This window comes from Triticum urartu, chromosome 6, assembly GCF_003073215.2.
Source record: "Triticum urartu cultivar G1812 chromosome 6, Tu2.1, whole genome shotgun sequence".
In the NCBI taxonomy this organism is placed as follows: domain Eukaryota; kingdom Viridiplantae; phylum Streptophyta; class Magnoliopsida; order Poales; family Poaceae; genus Triticum; species Triticum urartu.
This window is the reverse complement of record NC_053027.1, coordinates 531,238,527-531,246,011: the sequence shown is the minus strand read 5'-3', so window position 1 is coordinate 531,246,011 and position 7,485 is coordinate 531,238,527.

Genomic DNA, 7,485 nt, shown 5'->3' with positions numbered 1-7,485 from the left:
TGCATGTCACTCGCGACCTGGTGTTCGAGGAACGGCGCGCGTGGAAATGGGCGGGCGACACCGGCTCTGCAAGCGGCGGCGAACCGCTGTCGCCATCCTTCTCTATGACGTACAGCACCGAGACCGGAGAGCACCTGGTCGACGCCGGTGACACGGGCGGGCACTCGGGATCGCCTGACGACGTCAGACATTCATCGCCGGTGGTCGCCACGCCAACGAACGCTACACCCTTGCCGGCAGGGGACCGGCGCACTCCTCCCACACACGACAGCGCCCTGGACGCTGCAGTGGACGCTGACGCGGTCCAGAGATACAGGCGCCTGGCGAGTGTGTACGACGCCACCAAGCCCGTGCCCACTCCACCAGAGGCGCCCGATCCGGCGTTCGACGACGACAAGCTTGAGACTCTGTGCCTCGCCACGGCGGACGAGCCGGTGTGCGTCGAGGAGGCGCTGTCCTCCCCCGAGTGGAGGGCAGCAATGGAGGAGGAGATGAAGGCCATCGCCGACAACAACACGTGGACGCCCGCAGCGCTGCCCACCGGGTCGCGAGCGATCGGGCTGAAGTGGGTCTTCAAGTTGAAAAAGGACGCCGACGGGAACGTGGTGAAGCACAAGGCCAGACTCGTCGTCAAGGGGTACGCCCAGCGCCAGGGGGTGGACTTTGACGAGGTATTTGCACCAGTGGCGCGGATGGAGACGGTGCGCGTGCTGATCGCGCTCGCCGCGCATGCCGGCTGGCCTGTTCACCACATGGACGTCAAGTCGACCTTCCTGAACGGCGATCTCGCTGAGGAGGTCTTCGTCCACCAACCAGAAGGGTTCATCAACGACGACAACCCGCACGGCGTCCTCAGGCTCAGCAAGGCGTTGTATGGGCTGCGATAGGCACCACAGGCATGGTATGCAAAGCTCGACGCATCACTCTGTGAGCTTGGTTTTGTGCGCAGTCCCCTGGAGCATGCCGTGTACAGGCGCGGTAGCGAGACCTCATTCTTGCTGGTTGGGGTCTACGTTGATGATCTGATCATTACGGGGACAGACGGCATCGACATCGCTGCGTTCAAGGCCGAGATGCAGCACTTGTTCAAGATGAGCGACCTCGGGTTGTTATCTTACTATCTCGGGATTGAGGTGAAGCAGGAGCACGGCAGGATCACTTTCTGCCAGCGTGGGTACGCCGAGAAGGTGCTTGAGCGTGCCGGCATGGCCGGGTGCAACCCGAGCCAAACTCCCATGGAGGTGAGGCTCAAGCTCTGCAAGGAGGACGGTTCGCCACCGGCGGACGCAACTGAATATCGCAGCATCATAGGATGCCTGCGCTACCTCGTCAACACACGCCCCGACATCGCTCTGGCCGTCGGAGTGACAAGCCAGTACATGGAGGCGCCCAGCACACGCCATTGGACCGCGGTGAAGCAGATCCTCAGGTACATCCGCGGCATTTTGCACTATGGGTGCAGCTACACGAAGGGCTCCGGAGCTCCGTCACTCGTCGGCTTCAGCGACAGTGATCACGGTGGCGATGTGGATGATCGCAAGAGCACATCAGGCGTGGTGTTCTTCCTCGGTGGCAGCGCAGTCACCTGGACCTCGCAGAAGCAGAAGGTGGTGGCAACTTCGTCCTGCGAGGCAGAGTACGTGGCCACGGCGGCGGCGACGTGCCAAGGGGTGTGGCTGAGTCGCCTCCTGGCTGATCTGACGGGGCGGTCGGTGGAAAAGTTTCAACTCTACATCGACAACAAATCCGCGATTGCCCTGAGCAAGAACCCGGTGCATCACGACCGGAGCAAACACATCGACATCAAGTATCATTTTATCCGTCAGTGTTTGGAAGAGAACAAGCTCGACGTTGATCACGTCGGCACTGACGAGCAGCTCGCAGATATCCTCACCAAGGCGCTGGGGAAGATCAAGTTCGTGGAGATGCGGGCGAAGATTGATGTGGCAGGCTTAAGGTGGTGAATTGTTAGCCTAATCCTGCCATGTTGTTTTTCTGTCAGTTTCGTCAGGTTCAGAGAATAACGCTGCAGTGGCAGCCGTAGCTAGGTTCAGTTATCTTTCAGTTAACTTTGGATTCGCTTGATTAGTTAGCTTAGGCCGCAAAATGCGTTCTGTGCGATCTGTGGCGACATAATAGGAGTGGCAGGAGTGCACTGGAGGTCGTGGGATGACACGATCTGGTAGCCTGAGCGAGTCTCGCTGCACGTTTGTTTCGTTCTCTGAATAAAAGGAGCAAAAATCAGAAAAGCTGCAACAGTTCGCAGCGCAAATCTCTCTTGCCTCTTGAGTTCTCTCTCGGCTTCGTCCTGAATCCACAACAACAACAGCCCTCGCGGGGCGGCAGCGGCGGCGGGCTCGCCATGCACGGCATGGGGTCCGCCAAGGGCGGCGGCGGGTTCGGCGTGTGCGGCATCGGGAGCTCCGGGGGGCACGGCGTCGGTGGGTTCGGGCACGCCATGCGCGGCATGGGAGGCGGGCCGGCTCTGACGGGCCAGATCCTCGGCGCGGCCACTGGCTGGCGCAACCGCGACCGCGACATCGCCTGCCAAGCGGCGGACACCAGCGACGCGCAAACTGGGCCATTGGGCGAAGACGGCGGTGATTATCCTCACAACAGGCCCGACGAGTGGGTAAGAAACCCTTTCCTCTCGCGAGCGTGCTTTCCTCTTCCTTGCGCATATTTATCTAGGATACGATCTGCTCGAGTACACGTTCGGCTAGCACTTGTTTCCATGCGCGCACGAATTGCTTCTCGCTCTCCCGTAGCTGCGACGGGCTTCAGCGACGGCGTACGGCGCCGGAGCTGGCCGCCCTCTCCACAGCCCACACCTGCGACGGCTGCGGCGGTGCTGGTGTGGGCTCTGTCACCGGCGCTGGCACTGCCCGTGCCTCCGTGTCCGACAGGCGCCGGATCTTGGCCGACCCGTCGAGGCTTCCGACGGCTCCGGATCCATGGCGCCACACTTCACGGGTCCTCTTTGTCCGTCTAGCACGGCGAGACCGACGTGCTCTGCCCCTTCGCGACGCCAAACTAAGAGGGTCCGGTCTGTCGAGCCGCATCGCGCGTTTGTGTCCCCGGCGGCGTGTACGTAGCTGGTGGGTCTGACGGTGCTCGTCGGGTAGTCCTTGAGCTTCGGGCCTTCGGGGCACGGCAGGGTTGTCCACGTCAGCGCGCCACACCACACCCGCACCTTGCCGTCCTGGTGGCCGGTGAAGATGCGCCCGTCGTCTGCGAGGACGATGGGCGCCGGCGGCCTTTACGAGACCGCTGGCGGCCCTGAACCCCGCGAGCTCGCTCTGGTCCTGCCACACGCGCATGTTCCCTGGACGTCCCCGGTCGCCGCCAGCTAGTTGAGCTGCCCGTCCTCCTTGACCAGCGATGCGATGAGGATCGTCGCGCTCGATCGGGTCGATGGACAACGACACACCCAGCGCCGAGTCGTGCACCCACACGGCGACTTGGGTTGATACGAATTTTCCATTGATTCTTGTCTCATACGATGATACGAGTTTTCCATTGATTGCCTGTTCTGTCCATCACAATTTTTCATTGATTGTTTCACGGATGTTAACTGTAACGTGTATCTGCAGCTCCCATCCCCCGAAGAACTTCTTGACTTTCTCGCAAAGAAGACTACGGTGATGCTGGACAGGGTCTACCTGCCGGTGCTCCAGGGCGAGCCCAAGCGCGAGCGAGACGCGATCATTGCAGGGTGTGTTAACTTGAGTGAGCTGCTGGTCACCGACAGAGTCACCCTGCACAGCGCCACAATTCAGCTAATGGCGCTCCACATCAGGATGTTCAACCTCTTTAGCTGTTCCATGGGTCTGATGCAAAACAAGACAGAAGAGTCAGCTGGCATTGGCGAGAGTGACACCCTCTACGCTGAAAATCTCGCAGTGCTGCTTGACAGCTTGGATGAAAACATGAAGCTCTTCCATCAGTATGGGTCAGACGTGGCTGGGCTATCCGACCAGGCCACAACATCAAGTGATTTTGTGATCCTGGTGATGGACAAGACAAGCGAACTTCTGCAGGTCCTTCCCAATCTGCCATTGAGGGATGGGGAAGAATGGATAACCGTGAGTCAGGCATTATCATTCTCATTAGAGCTCTACAAGCTGCGAGTCAGATGTGCCGACCTCAAGATGGATTCTCATTATCATGGTAACCAGTCTGGAAGCTGTGAGCATCACCACTGCAATCAACATCCGTGTCATCGTGATTCTGAAATTCATTGATACCATTTTCTACCATACCTTCACCGACCGCCCGCGGCTCAAGCTCCGCAGTTCCTTCGATGAAAGAACACGCGTGCAGCTGGTTACCATGATGTACGCTGCCGAATCGCAGATGGAGAAGTGGTGTGTTTTCGAGCCGTGAGATGTTCTTGTGAGTTATGGACCTGGGGGGTCGCACTATGCTTGTCTATTCGTAGTAGCTAGGACCATGACGAAGATTTAAGTGGTCTTTACTTTTTAAGGCATTCGGCTCTGCTTGAGACTTATTATGCAAGTGCACTGTTTAAGTTATGCTAAGTGGTTTTGCTGGTTCCATATTGTTTGCCTTTTACTTAGAAATTCTGGCTTTGTTTGCGATCAGGCTGGATCCTAGTATCTGACCAACTGTTTATATTCTATTTGCGCTTGGATTGGACCTGGGGGTGTCCAGTTCTAGATTCGAGCCGAATTGGCCTCTGCACTCTTAACTCTTTTAGATAAGAGTTGTGATGGAGTTTTACAGAGATGTCTCATAGTCCTGTTGCTCTTGTAGGCAGAAATTCCACGTTTTATTATTTTAGACCAGTTCTCATTGAGTTGCTTCAGTGGACTTCTCAAAATCACCGGTCTGTGTATTTTTCTTTTGCATTGCAATGGACCTCAAGAAGACTGGCATTTTAATTTTGACAATAATTTTCATACAGTTTGTCTAAAATACTGACTAGAAGCTGAATATGTTATGGCATCTTCAACACGGATCCTCACAACATTTACATACATCCAGACACATTTTGCCATCTTATATAGACCCGTATTAATCTATAGACGCATCCGCTAGTGTATTTTCCGGCAAACCAAAAACAAACAAAGGGTAACTTTGCAGGAATCTGGACCTCCGCCGCGTACACGTCCAATGGCCTCGGCCCACTCAAAATCAAGGGGGAACCCATACATTTGGAGGGAGGGGTCCACTATTTACATTCCGCTGCCTTGAGGTCTTCCTATTGTCGCCCCGACCCGCCTGCCGTCGCTGCGTCACCCCTTCGGGCCGTAGCGCCACGGCCCGTGGTCCACTCCGCCGTCCCCGTGCGTCGATTTCCCGTGCTATGTGCCGCACCGCCTCCGTCGGCACGGGAACGCCACCATCCATGTCGGTCTTCGTCACGTTGCCTGGTTCCTCGTCTACTTCGTGCACCGTCACCGCGCTCCTAACCTAGCCGTCGCCGTCAGGCCGCCACCGCCACCCGTGCACCTTCTTTGTCTTCGTACAGCACCAACTCGTCGCCAGTGTCGCCATCATCTTCCCCGACCACTTTGTCTACTCTGACCACCATTGGTAACATCAGCTCCAGGCCGATTGGCGCCCCAACCGTTGTCAAGTCTCCATCTCTGTTGGCCTCTCCAACTCCTCGACATGACGTACAGATCGTTCAGGCCCCTCGTCTACAGATGTCAGGTGCTACCAACACCGATGCGTGCCTTCATCCATGATGTGTCCCCGGGCCTGGCAAGCATGTTGCGGCGCTTCGTCAACTTCGACTTCGCCCGTCTACACATGCCCAATGCTGGCAACACCGACGCGTGCGTTCGTCTACGACGTGTCCCCAGGTTTGGCAAACCTGACGCGAGCATCACTACTTAGACACCACTGCGTCCATGACTAACTCGGCGCCTCCTTGCGCCCGCGCCTCCATGGCAATTTTCTCGACACTAGCCACCCCGACTCGACATCGACCATGGTATTCTTCGCACGGATATCTCGACCACGACTACACCATCCTACACTCTCGGCTACCTCGACAACGACACAAAAAGCTACCGCCTTGCTTGAGCAATCTCGTCGGTTTCCACTTCAGCCACGAGTTCCGTGATGCATCGACCATTATGACTGTGGGTGGGTGGGGGTCCGTCGGCTTGCTTCGGATTCTTCTCCAGTCTCACTCTCTGCGTCGCTAGCCATTGTGATTGCAGGGGGGGGTGGATGTTTAGTATTATGATTAGTTAGGAAATACAAGATAGACTAGGATTTGCTCCTGTCTTGCCTTGTATTTCAAGTTGGTCATTGTACTCCTGTATATATGCCCACGAGACTCAAGCAATATCAACAATTCCACGGCTTCACGTCGACGCGCATGGCGGAGAGGCTGGTGACTGTGGCTCGGTACGATGTGCATGCCTGCGTGATGGTCTCGTTGCACGAGCTGGACACCGCCATGAAGGCCGGGTAGTTGAGGTCTCCCACACAGGCGGAACCCCGGGGCGGCGAGAAGTTGGTCGATGAGCCATCTCTCGTGAAGACGGCCATCTGCTCGGAGGTGTAGCCGAGCGCGCATAGGAAGGTGATGTAGTCGTTGGTGCCGGCGTCGGTACACGAGGCCAGTGGCGAAGCCACGTTTTGGTTGTGTGGTCACTTGATTACACATGAATTTCACAGGTCAAGTACTCCCATGTATGGGTACTGAGCTGCTGAATAAACAATTTCTAAAAATGCCTAAACAGGCCAACTCGTCATCTGTGTTGGGTAACTTTTGGCTGGGAAAAAAAAGCAAATTTGCAATGGAAGTCCTAATAACTATAGAAATAGCATTAGATATTGGTCTAAATATATGAAATATTGAGGAAATACACACTTATGTGGGATACTTGAGGACATGCAATAGTACCGAAGTCTATTCTCCATTTGTACCAGTCTCTTGCTTCTTTTCGACTCCGCAATCGCCAAGAGTTAAATCTAAAAATCATCAGCTCTTATATAAATCATGTATTTTCTTTCTTAAGATGTTGAGCCTCTAGTTACATCTGTATTCATTTAATCTATTCCATGAGCATTGTCTCCGAAGCTCAGATGTTCTACGCTTGCCCATCTACTCGAGTTGTCTTGTTCGAACATTTTTTCACATTCAGTTTTATTGTGTCTTTTTTAATTCCAACGCCATTTCATATATCTCAAATCTATGTATCAGCAAAAAAAACATGAACATGGTCAAAGATAATAAGCTATGACGATAGTACTTGCAAATGTATACTTTTTTCGAAAATACATTTATAATTAAAATATTAAAATAGCTCCAAAATAATGCATTGAAAGAAACACTGATAATAAATTTGGGAAGCCGATAACTGCCACACGTGTGGCGTGGAGGGCAACCCGCCCGCACGCATCGTGTGGCATGGACGGGAACCGCCCCGCACGACCCCGTCCGCACGCACAAAAGCGCGCCCGCACGTCCGGTGCGTGGCAACCCCGCCCGCACTGCCTCGT